This window comes from Aythya fuligula, chromosome 2 (genome assembly GCF_009819795.1).
Source record: "Aythya fuligula isolate bAytFul2 chromosome 2, bAytFul2.pri, whole genome shotgun sequence".
Lineage (NCBI taxonomy): Eukaryota > Metazoa > Chordata > Aves > Anseriformes > Anatidae > Aythya > Aythya fuligula.
Window position 1 is genome coordinate 53,355,929 of NC_045560.1, and position 22,856 is coordinate 53,378,784.

At 42.0% G+C, this 22,856-nt stretch overlaps 1 long non-coding RNA gene across 1 annotated transcript in view; it reads right to left on the reverse strand.

The window, feature by feature from the left end:
• The window catches only part of LOC116486275, a 31,081-nt gene extending 20,403 nt beyond the window's left edge, over positions 1–10,678 (reverse strand). Inside the window, exons 1-2 of the long non-coding RNA XR_004252941.1 lie at positions 10,594–10,678; positions 9,590–9,711 (exon numbers count right to left, since the gene is read on the reverse strand). This is a non-coding gene — a long non-coding RNA (uncharacterized LOC116486275). The remainder of the gene's footprint in view (positions 1–9,589; positions 9,712–10,593) is intronic.
• Between the last annotated feature and the right edge of the window lie 12,178 nt (positions 10,679–22,856).

Genomic DNA, 22,856 nt, shown 5'->3' on the forward strand with positions numbered 1-22,856 from the left:
GTGGGTGCTCCGTCCGACCAAGTGGGGCTGTGCACCCCAAAACCCCATGGGAAGGGAATTTAGGCACGGGGGACATGGGGCTGGGGAACGGATGGCTGCACTTCTACGGGTTTTGCCAGTCAGTGTGTCAGGTTACCGCGTGGTTCGGGGCGAAGCTGCAAGCGGGGTAAGGCTGGAAAGGTGATCACTGTCACAAATGGGAACCACGATGTAAACGGAGGAGGGGACAACTGCATCGTGCACAAATGGCTGGGTGGCATCCGTAGCGTAGGCAAACCCTGCGGGATCAGAACCTGGCTCCCCCCGCTGACCTTATTGCCGGAGGTACACCAGCCAGCGGGCATAATCCCACATCACATTGCTCTCCGCTCCCCGGTCCAGATTTCCAGGGCAGGCCGTAAATACGAGCAAAACAGATGGCTATTCCTGGCAGCCAGGATTTTGCAAAGGCTCTTGGCGGGGACATCTGCGAATCCCCTGCTCGGCCCGGCGATGCAGGGGTCAGCCAGGCCCCGGGCAGCACAGCTGGGCCACCGCACCGCATCCCGCCTGGTGCCCCCAGCGTCTGAGCTCAACTTCTGTACCCGCACCGCGGCTAACGCAACCATTCCTCTCCTGATAAGCATTTGATATTTATATAAGCGGAGATGAGAGAGAGAGAGAGAGAAAGAAAAAATCTGTCAGAAATAGCTTTACAGATGAGTCTTCTCATTGTCTAACAAGCTTTTCATTGTTTTTAATTTTCATTTCTCTCCATGGTTCAGGGCACTTTGAAAAAAATCTATTCAGCAGTTTCCCACTCATAATTCAAGAAAGAGAGTCATGTATTATAATAGAGATAATTAGCTTTGACTGAAAATAATAAGCTTGGCACCAAATATCCCCCCACTACTGCACAGAATAACCATTTATCGTCTTATATACTCTCCATCAAGCCTAATTACTGCAACAGTAATTACTAACCTGTTGAAAGAACAAAAGAAAATGCAACTAGCTCTGCGCTGAAACAAGGAGTACATCGCTGCTCCTAATAAGAGGCTCTTGGTTGCCCCATTTCAGAGAACATTTCCGTGCCACCACCGAGAGCCTCTCTCCACACACATGTTTGTAACCCCCCAAAAAAGAAAATACATCCACAAAGAGTCTGATGGCAATGGCTAGGTCCCACCCATTGGGGCCAAATTTCTCTTCTGTTCGACTGAAGGAATTCCAGTGATTTCTGGATTTCTGGGAAGTTAAGAGAGCAGCGCCTGTCCCCGGCTGCCTGCTGCGATGCTGCAGACTTCCATATGCTGGACAGCTTTGCTTGCTTACTCTTCTGACCTGCCAAACCTCTCCCTGGCTGTTATTCTGTCTCTCCTCAACAGATATGCTGCCAATCACACCAAAGCGTGACAGTAAAAAATTCAAACAAATACAGCCTTCTACATTCAAAGGATAATGCATGCTCAAAGGGTTTGAAGTATAATCTTTATCATTTGTGCAGAAACGTACGGTGTTCAGCATCGCTCCTCTCCCTAGTTCCACCCTTCCACTGTTGTTCCTGTCTAAATTCACTCTTCGAGCTTCACCTCCGACAGCTGAGTGAGCCCTGGAAAAAAGCAGTGGGGGCGCAGCTCCCACTTTTGCTGCTCAAGGTGTTCCCCGTGCCATAAAAGAACCGGCATTTGGGAGAGCTGTACAGCCAGCCAAGAAAAGAAGAGTGAAGTGTCACTGGCTTTCCTAGCTCCTGGGCTGCCCAGGTCCCTAAATGTGACCTGTCCCTCTGTCTTTGCCAAAGGGAGCTGAGGGAACCCAGACACCATCCATGCTTTTCAAAATCCGGACTGCTGAAGTTGTTACACTCATTCAATCCAGGAACTGGAACAACGCCACACGGCATATGCAAGCATTCACAGCTAATCAACCCAGCTGAAATTTCGGATATTGAATATTCTCCGGGAAACTGTTCCCAATCAATCCACAGCATGTAAACAACACAACTCTCCCACCTCCAAAACCCCCAACAAGCTGTAAAGTAATTCACTGCATAAATACTACCCAAAAATACAACCTAGAAAACCTCAGAGCCAGCAATCTCGAGCACTCAACAAGCATGAGTTACTCTGTGCCTCAGATAATGAGAATGGTTTAAATTAGGAGAGGTTTGTTTTTTTCTTTTTTTTTTTCTTTTTTTTTTTTTTTTTGAGTTCTTGACTTTTGCCATTTTCATTTTGAGGCTTTAGGGACATTACATTTCAGGGCTTTTTCAACAGAATTATGAGGCCTAGGAACATCCTTTAAAAAATAATTAAAAAAAAAAGAAAAAAGAAAAAAAAAAAAAAAAAAAAAGAAAAAACTTCTAAAATCATTGCTTTTCCTCCCAGTCACACAATCCCCAGTTGTACGAACTTTAAGGTGAATACAACAAAGACTCCAAGGACTGTCCTGCATTTGCTTCTAACCAGTATGTTTACTTCCTCCAGTGAATGTGCACTGCTCGATGACATTCAGGTAGCCAGAAGGGGGCTTCCCAAAATTACGAGGATCCTAACAAATGCAGAAGCCATGATTCATTTGACATTTTTCTTTTCCAAAAGCCCATTACCTAAATGTAATTCAATATTGTGTTTTAACATTTTGTTAGTAAATTTAAGAGATGCTTGCAGCAGGTTTGGAGACTAGTAGCTATGTAAATTTAAATGATGAGGTAAAAATCAGGAATATTTTCTTGACGAAACGACTGAGAGGCATATCTGGTCACTATCTAACAACGAAAAGGCATGAAAAGAAATTTGAATATAGCATTCACCATTTAGAATAGCACAAAATCAGCTCAGCCATCAAAAGCTAGGGAAATTACTCAATTCTCTGTTTTGCCCAGCGTTAAAATGTTCGGTTCTGGGGTTACTCTACGTGCCATAATAATTTCCCCCCTGCTAGCTGAAAAAAAAAACAAAATCACTTCAATGGGATTTTTTAAAAACTCCCAGTTTTCCCACCTTCCTAATTTACTTCTCGTTTAGCCACTGAATTGCGTTTCTCCCTGTTCTTTTGCGAGCAGCACTAATAGCAGCTGTTCTCTGCAACTCGCAATATATTCTCTAACTGCAGCACAAAAAAATATCAGTTGTAAGTTGTAGGCATTGCTCCATATGGAGAACGGCTATATGGGTTTTAAAAGACAACAGGCCTTTAGTATGCTTAGGATTTATATAATTTTTCTTGGTGCTGTCCCGGAAGTCTGCCTTCACACACTCCGAGCTAGTTGCTTTCTCCTGAATGAGTCAGAGTGAAAAAGCCCACTCAGGAAAAATATCCAAAGAAAATAGTAGCAAACTGGTTAGTTAGAAGTAGGACAGGCCTATGCCAAAACCAGAATGTCAAACATCTCCAAACATGGGGAATACGGACCTTCCCTTCAGCAACATTCCCCATGTCTACAAGTCTCAGAAGGCTTTCTAGTTTCTGTAATTATTTCTACTTGCAATTATGTTGTTTGGTCACTAGTGCCTTTTGGCTGTTTTGATGCTTTCAGGAAAGGAAGTGGTTTACTGGAGACAAAGAAAAACGGAGCATAACTCATTCTGTTTGGAGTTGTTGCTTTCCTTACTAATAAATACTTCTTTAAGCACTTCGGAGAGCCCGACCACCCTGCTTCCCAGACAGACTCCAAAGAAGTCACAGAAACGACTGCGACCTATCTCTGTGTGCGTATAAATCTGGCTGTTTGCTGAACAGAAGCTGAAAGATCCAAGACATTAAACACATGAAAAACCTTCAGATCTGCGTGGATCCAAGCTTTCAGTGAAAGCCAGAAGAAACACACAAAAAATACAGGTTTTGTTTTCAACGCGAGCACCCTCAGCATCAGATCTTTCGCCTGAATTTTCTTTTCAAGACTCACACCACTATCTCTGTTAAACATCTCACAGTAACTCTTCAGAATAGGTGGATTCGTTTATCTGATGCAAAGAGTTTTTACAACAGTCCTGTTTTACAGAACGAGCCACACACAGAGAGTATGCCCTCCTACATATTCTTATACGGAAAGGACTCTCACATACTTTCAGGCTGAGCAGCTTTTTGACTTGTGCACAAATTCTTTCCCCCCTCTTTGGAAGACTGCATTAAGGATACAAGATCAGCTGCAAATAAACTCATTGCAGATAACAAAATCTCTCCTAGATATAACTGCGTGCACAGCTGATTCAACAGGGCACGCGGAACTGGGTATCAAGAGTAACACACATTTCGGTATAGATGGAAATGAAACTTCTGGTATTCTGAGTTAATACAGATCATTTTCAGAATATTTTTACATCTAGGCTCATTATTCAGTTTGGAGCTTCTTAACGATCTCACCCTCATGTGGCTTTACAACATACCCCACATGAATAATGTAATGATGAGACATGTCTCGAGGATTTTAGGTGCATTCTTTTAAAACACTTTAAATGTGGTCAGAGGTATTGTCAAACTGCACAAAGCCATCATCTGGTCTGGAACTTCTTAGTTGTAATAAAAATAAATAAATAACCAAGTGAATTAACATTTGCCTTTGTTAGATTCTCTTCTACATAGAAATAATGCTCCACTGTCTTTCTCCATCAGATAGATCCGCACTGGGTATAGTTTGGCTTTGGCACTGCTCGGCTGCTGCTGACCACCTGATCTATACTCACTCACTCTCTTCCTCTCCTGAGGCAAAGGTCAAACATTAATGTCCTTGTTCTGGTACTCACACCGGTGCATCTTTCTTGACCTAACACTACAGCCTTACCAATGTCTTTTGCTTTAAGTGCTGTCATCTTAACGCAAACACTGAATGTGAGAAAGAACTGGCCAGTAGGTAAGACTACGATGATACCCTATCAGTTTCTCCAAAGAGCAAAATGCAGTTTTCTTCCATTCTGCTTTGCTGTTTTAACCATACAGTATTTTTTTTTTTTTTTTTGCTGGAAGCACCAAAGGAGAAATAACTGCTGCTGTAAATAGTCTGCCCACACATTTGCTGGATTATTAAAGCTCTACCTCTGTTGCAATCCACAGAGGACTCCCCAGGCTCCATCCCTCCCTTCCTTCCTCCCTCCCTCTGTCCCAGTACCACCGCCATCTCATCCTATGTCCTTTTTTTTTGTTCTCTTTGCCCAGATAGGTCCATTTGGCCAAAACTCTTGTAATCATTGTCTGCTCCTTAGCATTGAAAGTATCTCCCACACAGAAAGTCCCAGAGATTAACATCAACAGTACACGGAAGACAACCAGGTCTTTATGTTTCCCTGCTCTAAACAATACCACAGAAGTCTGTCACAGGTACAAGGTTTCCATTGTCCTCTGTGAAAACATGTAATACACTCCCTTCCCTCCTCCAAATGAGAAATCTTGTGTAGCTTGAAGTTTAACTAGTCATGCCCTAAAGCAAACACGTCTTCCTCGATTAATGCACCTATATCAGCCAAGAAAGCCTGGCTCCTTTCACTGGCACTTCTTGGCTTCCAGCTGTCCTGAATGAATCATCTTATTTCATGTCTGAGTCGTGATGGATCAACAGCTCCTTCACCTTTAGCTGTCAGTTCAGACATAAGGTCAGCTCTGCACAAAATGACCAAAACTCCTGGGCCCATCAGGTTCACAGAAGCACTTTAAAAATGCACGCATCTGGATCCTTTTCTCTGTCACCAACTTTTACAATTGTTTCACCTGAACTTGGTACCCCCACCCCTCAAAAAATCATTGTCAATAGTATAACATCTAATTTTAAGCCTGTAAGTTTCCATGGTTCAGTGTACACAGTGTCTTTGTTCAAAGCCTGGGCTGCTGTGGCACAGAAAATTAATGAACACCTCTTCTCCCATGACAGAGTGGTTGGTTTGGGCTAACACAGTCAAGTAGTGTAGTTTGTAGTGAGTCAATAACTTCAGTACTGCCAGTCCTATGACTTTCCTATGTAGGAACATCCAGGAAAACTATTTTGTACCTCTTACATATACCATTTTGAAGGAATGCACCACGATTATGCCAGAACATCCCAATCATACAGAAACACAGGTTTGTGCTATGAGAAAGCCCCATAGACTTTTCCACAGCTTTACCAAGGGTTTCTGAATTTAGAGTCTCAACAGGTATTAAAAACTGAGTGCATGAAGGAAGCACAAAGCAGAGGGAAGACCTAGAAGTGTGTGAGCTACAGCTGGCTTGCTACACGTGACATATGCACAACTCCACACAGGGATCCCTAGAGCTGAAGCTACCTGGAGCTACTTATCGAGCGTGCAGCTTTCTGGAGAAATCAGATCTACTGTAGTAACAGGGATAAAAATTTAGCCTGCCTTTCTCTGTCTTTGGGGCTCCAGTTCCAGTGTGCCTAAGTCATCTCTAAAAACAGGAATTCTGCAGCTGAATCAGATGAGTATGTTGGAAACTTTTCAGTGAGGTCACCAAAGAGAGGCAATGATCTAAGATTCCCATGCACAGATTCTGGTCAGAAGGATGCCAACCCCACCCTGCCCATATTGACTTGTGTGATTTAGGTGAAAGGGGGAAGAAATGGGACATTTCTTCCAAAGAAGCCCAAAACATAGCCCACTTTTTGATGGTTATGAGGGAGCCTGTGGCATGCTACTCTGAAGCCCACCCAGAAGACTCTTGATGGCACCACGTTGACCCCAGGCCCTGACTGTCCCTCTCGAAGCTAAGCACAGATACTGCTTTGGAACAGGATTTGTTCATCCATGAACTTGAAACAAACAGCATCAGAAAACAGGTCCATCTGGAACTAAGAGAGCTGAAGCATTGTTTTTGTGCTTTTCTTGATCCCCAGAGTATCTGGGACTCCAGATGCATCAAGAAAGAAACCGGATATTTTAAGCAACCTTTTTAACCCACCGGCTAGATAGCAGGGTGGAGAAGGGGGTCGAAATGGAAACTGCCTACGAACAAAACCCACGAACTCTGACCTTCTGTCTGAAGATGAAAGCTGGGTTAGATGATTTTTCTATAGATGTCATTAAGGCAGCTTTTAAGGCTACCCTATCTGAACTCCGGCTTGCACTTCAGTACTGTAAACAACCGCCTGAGGGAGAGTTAAGTGAGTGGAAGTCCAAAAAAGTAAGAAGCGCTTTAAGCAGTGGAGAATATTGATCGTAGTGAGAAACCATTTATGCCCTGAAGGGCCATCGGCTGTCACAATCTGCCTGGCTCTGGAGCCATATTTAGGTGCTTCATAGGGGTTAATTAACATATTCATTAAGAGGTGGGTGGAGCTGTGTCAGTCGCTACAGATAGGCAACGCAGACATCAAAATAGACTAATTAACATAATTCGAACCTGTTTGAACTCACAATTGGTAGCAAGCATGGGAAATGCAAACATTGTATCAGAGAATTGGCACAAAAATTCATTTAATTCAGTGTGCTTCCAACAAGTGGCCAGAAACCCCTGCATGATGCTCCCTGAAGTGGTCAGCTAATGAATATGAACAGCACATAGGGACAGCAGCTAATCAATGAGAGGCTCACTCCATTTTGAGCTCACAGTCCTCTCAAATATTTTAAATCATATCGAAAGCAGTTCTGCATAGCCTTTTTGTCCTTAGAAGCAGCTGCAGATGGCTCGTGGCAATGTGCTCCACAGGCTTAGCAGGTATTATATAAGGCTGCTTCGCCTGAACCAACATCAAATTTCCTGCATTCAATCTTCACCTCGTACAATTAGAAAAATGAATAGCTCCATTCAGTTCAGGTTTCCATACCATTCATTAATTCATCATCAAAAAAGCTGAGATTTAGTTGCAGACATGGCCTAAATTCAGAACGATCCCTAGTACTCTGCTCAGAGAGAGAGATCTACTTCTTCCCCTCGGCGGAGCTCCCAGTTGCCTGCTGATGCCCACAGGATCTGCAGTTCTTACTGGAAACGTTTTGCTACAGCACATACCGCATAATTTCATCTTGTAGTTCCACTCTTAGGATGAAGACTTCAGAAGAAATAAGAATTGAGCCCCAAACCAGCAATAAGCAATGAGGGAACAAGCTGCTAGGATCAGATATTGGGGGGGCGGGAGGAAGGGGGGGAGTTGGAAAGGAAAGGAGAGAGCAAATGGGCCCAAAGTCAGATCCTAGCAAATGGGAATAAAATCTCACTTTGTTGGCAGGCACTTCAGTAAACAGGTTGCGTACTACACTCTGCTTCCCCACCACGCTCCAATTCAAACGCTGCTCACATACGGAGTGTGAATGTTCTTGCTCAAATCCCATAAGGTTTTTATTTCCTTTGCTTATTGACAAAACAGTAAAAACACTATGTTGAACAATTTTGCTACAAGAAAACAGCAGTTTGTCAGAACGATCGAATAAGGCATCCCTCAATGGAAAAACCACAATGCTATTAGGCAGTGGAATGTAGCAGAGATAGTTCATTATAGGGATACTGAGAGATGGCATTATTTTCTCTTAAAAGGTAGTGTTTATAAAAGGTACACAGTATTACAGGCATACGAAAATTACTTGAAAAGGGAGTACAGAATGATGTTGAGAGGTTAAGTGGGGTGTTCCCCTTTATCTCCTCAGACAATACAAAGCAAGCTGATACTCAAGGAAGCTGAAAGGCAGCGAATTTACCACCAACAAAAGGAATTTTTTTATTGAGTGCATGATAAATAAGCTATGAAACTTGCAGTCTTGAGACATTATTAAAGCCAAGAGCTTATCGAGATTCAAAATGAGATTTTTATATATGTACACAATAGGAAAACTGGCAGTAGCTTAGAGAGGTAGGTTCTTTTGAAGATTTACAATGAGACCTAGAAGCTGAAGTTCCACCTTCGAAACTGATTTAAGCACAAGGTGATTATACCCTCATGAATAAACCTTCGCTTCCGTAATTGACTTCATCATTCAAGACTGTGCTGGGGCTAAGAGCCTCTTAACTGGAACTTACCCTACTTATTCTTGTCTGCTGCTTTGGATGGTAAATCCAGCTAGCGTTCATGTCTGCTCCTGGTTTTTTACAAATGCACAATTTCTGGTGCCCAAATCTGCCGTAGCCTCAGGGAGGATGGCAGAGGCGGTTATTCACTAGTAAATTCTTCTCTAAGGTACAAGTCATAGTCTTCTAAAGAGGCCAGAAAGAACTGTGTCTAAAGGCAGAGTCTGGCCTCCTAGATGTGTTGGCAACAGTCTCTGCAGCTACAGAGAGATTTAATGGCCATTCTGGATTCTCTCTTTCATTTTTAAACTGCTTTGACAGAGAAGGCAAAATCTTGCCATGCACAAAATCACCCATGAAGTGCGATGAGACTTCAAGTAGGCAGGGAATTCAGCAAGTAGCAAATCCAACAATGGATATAGCTTTTGTTATTCCAACGAATTTGCAAATGTACACTGAGTTCATGAGCTAGTTCCAACTAGCAATGGATATGCTATTTCAGTAAACTATTCACAAAACTGTTACTGATGCACTTATTATTACTTATTCTCTTTCCACCAAATTCAGAAAATATAATGAACGTGCCTCTTCAGCCAGCAATGGCTGATAGCTTGGTAGCACTATTAAACAAACAAACAACAATGACAAAACAAAACAGAAAACAGAATTTAAAGCTTCTTACAGAAAAGAGGAAAATCTGAACTCAGGTCTCTGTGACGAGATTATGGCTGGGACAAAGCTTCGTGCTGGATGTGCCTAGGTCATCTTCTGCGAGCTTTCCCACAAAACCAGAAGGAACTTCAACTGAAAAACGACAGGTTTTCATGAGATTACAAACTTCAAAAATTATTATTATTATTATATATATATATTTTTTAAACAAAGAAAATTCAAAGCAACTTACATAGCTCTCTACAACCAGCCCACTGTACACTTACAGGCAGATCCCTGGTGTGCTTAACTCCAGGACTTGCACGTTTGCAGCCTTAGGAACAGGAGCTCAGTGTGCAGTGTCCCTGGGTAATACTTTCACGTTCACTGCTTGCCTGAATCTGTATCATATACTCAGGGTGAAATAAAATGGTTCCATCTACTGTTGCTGCAGGAACAGATGTGCATTGCCTTGCAATTGGTCATAAAAGGACTTATTTTTCTATTATAGACAGAGTCTCTCATCCAGAAACAGTAAATAGCTCCTTGCTGTAACCACAGTTTCCCTCTGAAACGTCAACTGGGTCAGGAGAAAGGTGTTTAAGGACAGTGACAACCAAGCCTCTCTCCTCTTCCTTGTTTCTTGAGTAACTGTACCATACTTTTCACTTTCCCAGAGGGAATGACCATTACTCCTCCATAATTGTATGGCCCTGAACATATTGTAAATGAAAGAACATCAATGGTTCTTCTATTATATGGTCTACGGAAACAAAAATAAAACTCCCTGTATAAACAAAAAAGACAGAAGTAGCAATAAGATGACAGAGATGCTTCTGCAGGAGAGTCAGTTTTGGGTCATCATCTTGCCAGTAAAAAGGGAATTGTCAGAGCACGTACACAAAGAATTAGTCCACCCGGCTAATGTACTATCAGCTTTCATCTGAGCGTCATGCATGCTAGCTTGCAAAGACAAGCGCAAAGACAATTCTCTGATCATCTCTCGACAAACAGGAAAAAAAAGAACATACTTACCCAACTAAGAAGCCACTGGCCCTGCTAAAATCAAAGCTGAGAAGAATCTCTTTGTGCTGAGGCTAAGCTGGGGCCCTTTTCTCCATCAAAGTGAACACAGAAAACAGATTAATGCTACTTATTTGTATCCCAGTGCTGCTAATGGGCTTGATCAATTAATGTTCATGCATTGTTTTGAAGATGTAAGTATTCTTCTGAAAGTCTGCATTCATCCCTATTGGCAGACTATTTTCAGCACTAAGATCGCTTTAAAATTGCTATATGAAATTCAATGCAATAGAGAGAGAAAAGTGAATGTGATTATCTGCTGAGTATACATATAAGGAGAGTAAATGCTTTAGACATAGGTACTTATGAGAAAGATTCCATTTGCTGTTCAGAATTATATCAAAGTTTTGGCAAAAACAGGGAGATTTGCCAGAAATGGTAGCAGCAATAATTTATTGTTTGGCATTTTTATACGATGACCCTCCACTAAACAGGCTCGCCTTGACTGAATAACCTCTAATCTGCATTTATATTCTTGTATCTTTATCTATTATGCATTACATGCACATGAAGCCAAGTCTCTGATCATACAGAGATGCTATTTAGAGTACACAAAACTTCCCTGGAGGGTTTCCATTTAGAGAAAGAAGCAGATTATCATAACTCTCATGCAATGGGAAAGAGAATACAAAAGGCACAGCTATTTCCACTGCAGAGTATCAATGTCATTCCTGTGCCCCTATTTTAATATATTCAAGTACAGCAGCAGCCCTCCACGTAGAATTGGGAACAGGTTTCCAAGAACATCAGGTAGGAAATAGCTTTTGTTCTCTCTCCTGCTGTTGTCCAATTTAAACAGCAAAGAACTTCAGACCCAAATTTACAATAGCCTGTTATTCAGCTCACCTGTAGTACTACAATTAGTGATTTCAGAAGGATACACGCTGCCTTTCATTTCCAGCATGCTTGGCCTGCGCTGACGGATAAAAAAGGGCACTGCAATTAAATCATACGGTAATAATTGTACAGAGCAAAACAAAGGGGAGGAACTCAACTGAAGGAAAGTTGTAAAAAACACTTCCATGTCAACCCATACTGTTCACCTGTTTCCCTCAGGACAGAAGAGCAAATCTTAAAAAAAAAAAAAAAAACACAGGTAAGAGAGAAGTCATGCTGAAACACTTCTGAGTGGGTTTTGGCAAGGGATGGGGAGCAGAAGGGAAGTAGCGGATGGGAGGAGGAAGGGAGAGTTTCCGAATTTTGCCAGATCTTATCCTTTGACGCTTAATGCTGTGTCACTTATGGGAATGCCTTTCCGTGTCAGATTCTCCCTATGGGCCAGATGGGAATCGCTCCAAGGGGAGTTTGTTCCAGTAAGGAGAACACTCCGACTGAGCACCTGTCTGTATTCGGCCAGCTGGAAGCCCAACCCCAGGACTGCAGAGTTGAAATTCGTTCCTCTGGGACTCCATTAATACCCCTGAAGTGACATCAAAGATAATTCCTTTTTTTTTTTTCCTTTTTTAATAAGCAATAACTGCTTTGCCATAATATACTTAAAAGACGTACCACCGTAGTCTTTCCTTGCATTTTCATTGGGTGCTGTTTACTTTCCTTTGAAGAAGTTTGCATTCACAGTTAGACACAATGCATCAAATTCATCCACTCCTACCACTTTATTTGCAAGGGGACTTGTAAATTGATCTCTAGTGGTCAGTCTCTGACCAAAACACGTTACCAGAGACACCTCATTCAAGCACTGACATAAAAACAACTTGTTAGTCCCACTGACACGGATAAAGTCTCTGTCCTGCAAGAACTTCCACATCTGTGGCCATCTCTGCTGGTAGTTCTGCAGGAGGTCAAAGGCTGATGACACCACCCTAGGACTGCTCAGAGAGCATGACACTGACTCAATATGAATTTGTAGATATGGTGACCTAAGTGGGCAAAAGACCAGATTGCTCTGTCTCCTGACCCCTCTGGCTGATTCCTTCCCAGTTGCAGCCAAGCACTTATGTCCACAAGAAATCGGGAAAACAAAAATGATCAGTTACAGGTTCTGTGCCCATATATTTAATGAAATTTCACCTCTGTGGAGTAGAGCCACAGAGCAAGGTACAGTCCTTGTATAGAGACATTAAGACCTCAGAGCCCACTGAGCCTTGGCTGTACCCCTCTGTGCATGTGATTAAGCACATTAAGCATCTCTTTGGGGTGCACCACCTCAGAGGTGTGGCTTTGTGGGTTTGGGCCTGATGAGGTACTTCTGGAGCCATTTGCACATGACTGGGGGATTAGGACCTTGATGGGAAGAGGAGGGTGTGCTGATACAATAGCACTAGAAAACCCTACAGTGCTTTGGAAGGGCTTCTTTCCCTCCCCAAAGGCTATCTAGGCTCCTCCAGTAATAGCTGGCCAAAATCAGAGGGTGCAAATGAATCCACTGTCCCTGTGCAAAACAGCATGGGTCAGGACAGCTTGTCATAAAGCTTACAAGCAATTCATCCATTTTACTCTCCCGTTACCATCACCTTCTCTCTCTTAGCACCTCTGTGAAGTAGAAGTTTTTCCAGTATTTCAGACAAAAATCATACAAGATTGCTCATGAATCATGCAATTCCCCTAATCCCTGGAAAATATGGTACTGCTGGAAAGAGAATCCTGACATTTGGACTACAGGTCCCATACTTTAAACACATACCCATTTTTTTTTCTCTCTCATTTAAAAACAGCAGGAACAGAACAAATGTTAGAGATCAGATTCTTCACTGCAAAGCTGTACAAAAGAGGGATACATAGTACTGGTTTAGAATAGCTGGTGTAAATGGTGGAAAAGGAAACATCTGGTACCTAATGAGATGTTACAAGCTTGTATTTTGCAACGAAAGTACACAAATTCGAGAGGAAAATAGACTCATAGAGCCTGAAGCCAGGAAAATCCAGCGAGCGATGGATTGATCTTTAGGCCTTCGACATCAATAGGACTATTCATGCGCTTAAGCGTTACATGTGTATTTTAGCACCTGGCTGAATTAGAACCTTAGATAGCAAATTGGGAATTTGCTGCTTGTTTCCAGCCTGCAGAAAAGACAACCCATTTTGTGAGCCGCACTGATTACCCTAGTTTATAATCTCCTTAATATCATAAGTTCCACAAAGATACATTTTGTTCCCTAGAGCTCCCCAGAAATCAGCTAAGCATATGGACTGCTTGCTTACACCTACTACAGAAGGCTGAGTATTGAGGATTTATATATTTTAGTCTATGTGGTGTAAATATGTATAAATTTATATTGTGTTAATTTATGGCATACACTACAGAAGGTTTTGCGTGAGCTACATTGCATTCCTTCCCACGTTTCTGCTGAAATATTCATCTCCGGGTCTTTTTCTCCATGTTTTCCTCAGTCTCGCCACAGATGTTTGGGCAGCTTGCGCTAGAAGGGAATGTGCCTCAGAAGTACATTTAGGAATTTAGGTGATGAGAATACCAAACTCAACTGTGTGGCTACAGCCTGAGAGGATTAACAGGCTTGGGGAACACGCACCCATGTCTCAGACCTGCCTTCTGATACACTGGCACGCGTCGCAACGCAGCTCGTCGGTTCAGCACCGCCAAGCCAGACACCCAGCGCAGGGAGAGCCGCCGTCTCCAGCGCTGCCAAACTGGTGCCTGACAAACATTGCGTTCACACACAAAACACGGATACATAGAGCTGCCGTGCCAAAAGAAGGCCTGATTCTCACACGAACAGGCACCTGTGTATCAACAAACTGCACTCAGCAGCACCACAAGCGCTCCCTCCCATCTGCCTCCACGCAGCGCTGGGGAACGAAAAGGCATCACCGCCTCCCGCTCTCCTTGTGATCCACTGGGCTCTTGCTGCTGGCTCAACGAGAGCAAGGTCGAGCCATCGGGCCAAAGCGTAACCCTTATCTCCCGCTGAGCCCTTATCACAAGCCTATCAAGGCAGCCTTTGTGTGCAAGGCCTGGCGGTAGCCCAGGAGTCTCGGTGCCAAATCGCGGCGGTACTAAAAGCCTGCTGCTGGCCGTAGCGTCCAGGGAGAGGTAGGAAGACACACAGAAAACTTAATTAAAGCGTGACCTAATCAAAAGAAGTGGGTCCCTACACAGTGTTTATTTGCTTACATTCGAGCTGGGCATCGACACATTGCATTTCGCTGACTTACTGGAATATAAAAATGCACAACTACATGAATTGCACCAGAGGGAGTTACCTAAATAAATTAATAAATCAAATGGAGCTATTTAAATCTTTCAGCTATTACAGAGTTGCAAATGCAACACATAGTACTGACAGAGAGGAATGAACAAGAGGACACATCTGCAAGTATTTTCTCATACACACCTGTAAATTACCTTGATTTTTATTTTTGACCCATTTTCCTGTTCATTGTCCAAACGCAGTTCTGTGTCCTGTATTTATGGCAACACGCTGGGAGACCTAGGTTCAAAGTCCAGCGCTGCTTCAGGTTCTCTATCTAATTCTGGGAAGGTCACCTTCTCCTTTGAGGCCCTCTGGGAAAAACAGGGTTGCAGACATTTTTCTCCAGTTCTTTTTGCTTTTCTGTTCTATTTTGGATAAGGGACAGGTTTTAAAAGGTATTCTGATAGCTAAAGCTGTAACCAGTGTTCCTGGCAATCCCATCAGTGACTTCGCTTTGCCCTTGAGGATGACAGCAAATATCCCTTATCTCGAAGTGCCTACAGACCCTCACCAGATCTGACCCTACACTCTGGGATAGCATGTCCAACATGATTTGTACATTGCTCAGCATAGGGGAGGCAACATTTCATGGGGTGATGCTAGAAGAATAAAACATACGGTGGCAAAAACGCACAGATTTTAGCAGAACTTAGTTTAGTTTAGGGTTTTTTTTTGTTGTTTAGTTTTACCAGATAGTCTCCAACACAAAAGAGCTCCACAACATTGGGAAGATGCTGCTTGGCCTAGCACAGCAGAGCCAGGCCCTTAGCTAGGGCCTCAAAAGAGTCATCAAAGATAAAATAAAAAATAATGCTGTTGGGAGTTTCCAGGAGGTTGATCATCCAATTCTGCTACCCCCGCTCTCCTTCCTCCTAGGATTTAATGACTGAAGGATTAAAAACCACAGAAGTTAGTAATCATCCTATCATTCCTTAAAGACAACAGAGAACAGTCAATGAGTGTTGATGGTTTGAATACATCAGCAGGCTGAAATATGTTCAGAGAGCATTTCAGTGAATTTAGGTAATGTGTAGAATGGTTTAAAAAAAAAGTCCCAAAAAGAAAAGTCTGATCTTAGATAATTAACAGCAGAAACAGGGCTAAATTGAAATAAATTATTCAGTGCAAGTACTTCAGACAGCTCTTAAGAATAACACATGGATCTGTGGCACTCTTTAGGGGACTTTGTGCTTATAAACTAATTAATAGATCTGACTTCTCCATATGTAGTTTTTCCATCTGTAACAGATCAAGTATGGATAGGTTCCTTCATGTAATGGGAAAAATTAAAACTAAAGTTATTTTCGTGAGTTGTAGAATATTCTCTAACTTATTCAGAATGCGAATGTGTGAAATACCATGACAGAATGGAAATTGATTTTATAAAATGTGAGAGTGAACTGCAGCGTTCTGCAACATGCGGTGTAAAGTCAAAGACATATCGCGCCGCTTCCTTCCCCTCCAAGCACCGACGAGGCATGTCACAACCTAAGCAGCAGATCGCAGCCAGAAGGGCAGCTAATAATGAGAGGAGTAAGCAAGATGGCCACGCCGAGCATGTTTTCACCCTCAAATGGAAAAGCTGCACGTCCCTGCCGCCCCGGTACATCGTTTCGCTCAAATTGTCCAACAGGGGTGCCACGCACAGCCAGCAGCCATACCAAGAGCTAGCACCTTGGCCATCTCCCATCTCCTTATCCCACATCTATCCCCAGCCTACACCTCATCATCCAGCAGCCCGCAAGTCTGGAAACCGCCTCTTCACCATCCCCATCCCCACAACCCGGTGCCCAGCAACATTCCTGTCCTAAACACGACGCTTACTCAAGCGTGTTGACACCAGATCTAATTATTGACTCCAAAGAGAACATTGAGAAGGGTTTCCTTCACTTCGTCTCCTGCTGCTGAATAGAAGCAACAAGCCCCGACTTCTGTCCTTTAATTAGCATGAATAATGGCAAACTTCGCATTGGATGAAGCTCCAGGTTGTCTCCCAAAGCCAGGCCGAAATCCAAACCAAATAGTCCTAAACATTTTTGGAGGCTGTACTCAGATCCAGGAGGATCTGAGATGATTTCATATCTACCCTAAACTAATTCCGCACACAAGTCTGCTAAGATATTTTCTTCTCTTTCTCCTACCTTTTCTTCCTCAGACCGCTCCATTATAGAGGCACCCTTCCTATGACCAGAACTGCCAGGATTACCTTGTTGTTTCATCTGGGGCTTGTCAGAAATAAATCACTTAAGTGTGAGTACTTACAAAAAGCAGCCATACATTCCTAGATATTTTTTTTTTATTATTTTTTTTTTTTTTTTTAGTTTTTCAAACCTACACGTCTTTTTAAGATAGCTGGAAATAATTTGCTCCTGCCCTTGCTTTGTGGTTACATGCATCTTCCTTTTGTCATTCCCCACGCACTTTTCACTTTAGCAAGCTAAGAAAAGAGCCTCATATGCAAAAGATCCAAATCTGTGCTGTAGAAGAGCTAGGAGAGCATTTCAAAAGAAGAGAACGTGGCAGCAGAAGAATATATTGAGCTCTGCCACAACTCCCCATCTATCCAACTGGATGCTACAGGGACAGAATTAGCACGGTCTTTCACAGCACCCCGCCTGTATATAAAAAAAACACATCTGAGAATTAAGAAACCCTTCCAGTGTTTCATTTACCCTTCTGCTTAAGGAAACAAAAGTTTCCCTGGCAGTGCCTCTGACCTGGCCAGTATCTGCTATGTTAGCTAAAGAATAAAATACAACACTGGAACAAAGCTGGTGCGTGCAGCTGTTCCTCCGGGGGCCCATGCTCCTGCTGCTGAGGTGAGAGCAAATGGAGGCGATCAGATCTCCCGTTTTCATGACAGTTGCCCTGTGTAGGCTGCTCTTATCATGTAGTCATCATGCAGCAAGGGGAATGCTGCTCATCACAACAACCAGCTTTCCCCACGGCTGGTATCTCTCATCTCTACCTGCTTTGCTATTTGCAGATGAGCAGTCAGGTCGGTCAGGATCCATGTGAACGCAGACCAAGAGCCTCTTTCCAGCCTCAGACGCTATTCACTGGCCACACTTAAAGAAAAAAAGAAATGTGGTTCTCTGGAGGCTGAGCTCATTTCCAGCGTTGTAATTTCATAGAGGTGAATCTTCCCCTAACTTGGTTGGCTGACACAAATGCTACATGGAACAACAGGAGGCTTGTCAGCACTGCTCCAGCATACAAATGAACGTAACAGACGGAGAGCATTAAACTCACCTAAAGATAAAATTATGATCTTCAGTCATTGAGAAAGATGATAACTTAACCACAGGATGTATCGCAATTAGCTTCCTCAGCAGCCTACAGAAGCAATATATACAAATTACAAGATAATCTTCCGCAATTTGAAACCATTTAGGATCTTTAGCATCATATACTTGGATCAATTTAAATCTTGAAGTTGCTATCATCTTTCCTTCTTACTCAGAGATAAACATCTCCTCATTTTCTAGTGAAACAGAGTAGATGTATTTATTTTATTTTTTTTATTATTATTATTTTTTTTAATCTCGCCTTAGTTACCATTTCTTTCTTTTAAGTTAGATGGTTGAACTGTAATGAACTCCGCAGGACGGTGGTTGCAAAGAACCAGCAGTGCTGGCCAAGTCAATATCTGTATTAGATTGCCCCCAGCGGCAAGGAACTGTAAAAGACTTCTGCACAGAGAGGGAAATGAAAAATTCCAGTTGAGAAATAGGTCTGCTGGTGGGGAAAAAAAAAAATAATGTTGCATGTAGAAATCTTTAAGCTTTCATTCATTTCTAGGAAACTGGAATGGGAGGAGCAACCCTCCTACTCCTGAAGACATCTGCACTGTGGGGATATAGGGAAACTACTGCAGTACAAGCACAGTTTTGGCAAATTAAAGCTTGTCAGAATCACAGCAAACTTCCCGTTGATCTAGGTCCACTTACACTTTCACTACAGTTCTGGGCTTTTTTTCTGATGTTCTTCTTTGGACGTATTCTTTAAAAATAGCTCAAGAACTTGAGGTGCTTCATTCTCTGCACTGGCTCAGAGTAGCCAAGATACTTCTTTCTATGGCCTTCTCCCCCCTCCCGCCTTGTTTTCGACTTAGCTTGGCAAAGCTGGACAAACCCCGGGACATAAAAATTCCCTTAACTGTGAGTAAGCCTTCTTTATTATGTCTTCCTTTACAAAATGGCTTGTTTGATTAATGCCTGTTTGAGAATGGAAAATTCTCTCTTCTCCTTTGCTCTCTCCGGCAATTGTTTTGTGTTTCAGCGTCTGCTTTGGCAAGGGGAAAAAGCTGGACTCTGGGTTAAATCACGACCCCTTTCTGGGATCTAAGGGACTTTTGTTGTTCATTTCCACAGCACCAAGATTTGACCCTTATTCTTAAGCTGAAGTCTCTGACGGTGACCTACCACACCATTTTAAGTCTCTGGAGCAGTTGAACAAGTCCAAAGTTGCTATTTAAAATACCAGTGATTTTTCAAAAGCCTGTTTAATTCATTAGGCTTTATCCAATCCTCTCAGTCTGGTCCAGACGAATCCAGCAAGCTGCGTTCTCTCATGCTCCCTTGTCCTCTAAGTGGCAGTACTTTTAACTTTGCTTATAGCAAGAATTTAACCCAAACCAAGTTTAAAAAATAAAAATCCTTCCCCGCTGAAATCCAAGGCTGATATGTGCACACGCGATGACTTCAGAGCGACTGAATCTTTGCTATAGAAAAATGTTGATTTCTTTAAAGCTCCTGAACAGAAGACTAATACTTTTTACAAGTTAGTTGCACTTGAGTTTATGGAAACAAGTAACAGACCGGCAAACATTTATGTACTTGGCAGTTGTGGGTAGCTGTCTGGACTCACAGCCAATGAAATTAAACATTTGAGAGATTGTGATTCATGATATAATCTGATTATGAAGGTAATTACACCTCTTGTCATTGTTGACAATGTATGATTATAGAGACAAAAATCTCGGTTCTGCTAGCTGAATTTCAAGGGAGGGTATAGGCAGAAGGAAGGGAGAGAGGAAAACAAAAGAAATGAAAACAACCTCGCTCTCATTTTATAAAACACTACCTGAGTCCAGAAAAAGAAGAAAAATAATCACACCCAACAAGAACATTGAAGTTTCCTTAAAATGCTAAAAAGAGATGACATTTTGGTAGAAGGCTATTTTCAATATGTTTTTAAATAAACATGTAAAGGCAAATTTGAAATTTCCAGAAAACTAGAATAAAAAGAAAAAAAAAAAAAAAAGAAAGAAAGAAAATCATGAATATAACACACGGTTCCAACTTTGCAAGCAAAGTAATATATTCTAGTATATCCCACAGAGGCTTCTCTAAGACAAAAGCATATTTTTTTTGAGAATTGCAGGTCAGAAGCAAGGACTGGATTCATTAACCCATGTGATTTGCAGTCTCTTAGTTCCATATGTACAGTAGCAAATATAGAGCTAAAACTGTAAGCCTTTCATATTTTCCCTGGTGTTGCTTAATCTGTATGCTCATCCTGTACTTGCTGATTTTAAACTTCTCATTGCAATGAAGATTAAGTTAATTTCTCAAGTTATTACCCCATAAAATCCTGCGTGCTCAGAATTATCTTTTTTTCATAACAAAATTAAAAAAAAAAATCCCTATTACTATAGGATATATTTCCTGAACACTAATTGAATTGTAGATATTTTTCTGATTACAATAAACCCCGAAGTTTAAGGAGCTGTTTTCCTGTGAAACCAATTTTTGCATAACTAATTTTTCTTAAAATCATAAGTTACCACATTAACTGGAAATTTTCAGTGACCTTACTGAAAAGGAAATTTTGGCTAGTTGTGTGACTGAAGAGAAAGAGAGAGAGACAGAAGTAATGAGGAAAAACAAAACAAAACAAAAAAAGTAAAGTTTATAGCATGCAAAAAAATCTCAGGCTTTTAGCAGAGGAAGAGGGACTTGTGATTTTGGAGCTTTTGATTGGCAAACTTTGCTACAAAATGAAGTCCTAGGAATTGCTCTAGAGAGAAATAATCTTTCATGACTTTGGAACTAATATTCTACACTGGTCCCAAAGACCCTGTGGGTCACACTACAAAGCCTCCCTATTTACCCCGTGTGACTTGCAGGTGTGGAAGGATCTCTGGCAAGAAATAAGCATTGTGGTATGGCTTGCTTTCACCTTTGGTTAAGTATTTCTGATTTTTTACAGATCAGTAGTTCTTTGTTTTCTTCACTGCTTTATTTATCTAAAAGACACCTCGACCCTCAGCTTGGTGGCTATATGCCCTGTAAATGAAAAAGGCATTTCAGTTCTCCATATCACCAATAATTCCTTCATTGCGGATGGATGGCAGAGGTAGGAAAAAGTAAGGAGCCTAGATTATTCTCTTCCTGAAAAATGGCATTTCCTCAATTTTTTTATATTGAAACTGCTCTTATATTTTCTTTCCAAAGCCACAGGTGAATCTCGCAGTTACTACGAAGATAAAAATAGCTTTGAAAAGGTACCCATGTTTCCTGAACAGAAACTAATCAGCCCTAATAAATTGTACTTGAACTTTTGAATTTTAAATGCAACTTTGCACAGCCTCGCAGAAAGCATAATTGAATCCGAGATCCACAAAGCAAAGAGGGGAAAAAACAGTGCATTTATGTCCTAACCCCTGCCAATATTTTACATCTGAAAAGTGCTACTCTTTTAAGCAAGGCTAATAGCTTTGGAAGTAGCACAGGTAGACTGTCCTTTAACTTGCAGATCATTTGTATTCGGTTCATTCATAAATCTGATGCAAATTTCAGAAGCTTTAAGGAAAAGAGAGCTGGAGGTTCTGTGGAAATGTAACGAAGTGTGCTTATGATTATCAGTTTTTGGAAGAGTCAAGCTTATTGTAGGCACACATTAGCCACTTTCATACACGTCCGACACACAAGCCTGACTTAAGGGCTGGAAGACAACTCGGTATTTTTTTTCTAGGAATAATCTTACATCCTAACCATAGAAATGTGTGCTGCCCACAGCCAGGGACACATGCAGCCCAGCAAATGCCATTCCCTTTCATGGTTGTAAACCAAAACAACAAATCATTTCAGTAAGACCATTTTCTGTTTTCTGCTTGTTCCTACAAATAAAAAAAGGCATGGGCCTATCCCACTGTCAAACAACAAAAAAATCATTTGGGAATTTAACAATAATTTAATTTGTATTAACCATGGCACAACATAAACATTTTCCTCAAAGCTGAAGCACAAATAGATTACACACATTTTCCATGTGCTTTTGTGTGTGTGTGTGTGTGTGTGTGTGTGTCTGCGAGCTGCTGAGCCTGTTTTCATTAAAACAAAGAAAAAACCACTTCCTGTATGAATCAGAGTTTTGTATTCAAACTGCAGGATTCCTCATTTAATGGTTTACTTGCTGATTGAATTAATATGGATATTTAGGAAAGGTGGACCAAGTAGAAAAGCAGAGAGTAAAAAGACAGGGAATGCGATAAAAACAGAAACAGGGAAGAGTAAGTGAAATAAAATAGCAGCAGAGCAAGCAGAAATGACACGAGAATTTGTACACACACACACACCACCCCCATTTTCATCAGTGTGAGCTTGTGACATGCTTCCCTGCCCTGTGAAGTAAATGCAAACTTTGAGGCAGGGCTATGAGAACAACCTTGCGCAAAACTAATGTCAGAAAAAGATGAAAAATCCTGCTGTAGCTGGGCCACCAGGACCAACACGGATCCCCATCAGACCCTGACAGACCTGTGGGACCCTTGAGAAAGGCAGCAGGAGGGTACGGACTGCAGATCTGGCCCAAGGACCACGGCTTTGGTATCCCTGTGTGGGGAGCTGAAGGGCTGAATGGCAGCTCTAGACTCAGCCCAAAGCTTCTGGGAGCTCCACACCGCGAGACCTCACTTGAAGGTGTCCGAGGTTTGCTGGACACCCAGGAGGTTAAGTAGCTTTTGAAAATGAGACCATGGTACATCAGCTAGCCAGGATTTTTTTTAACAGATAATCTTTTACGTGTGGACTTTGTACG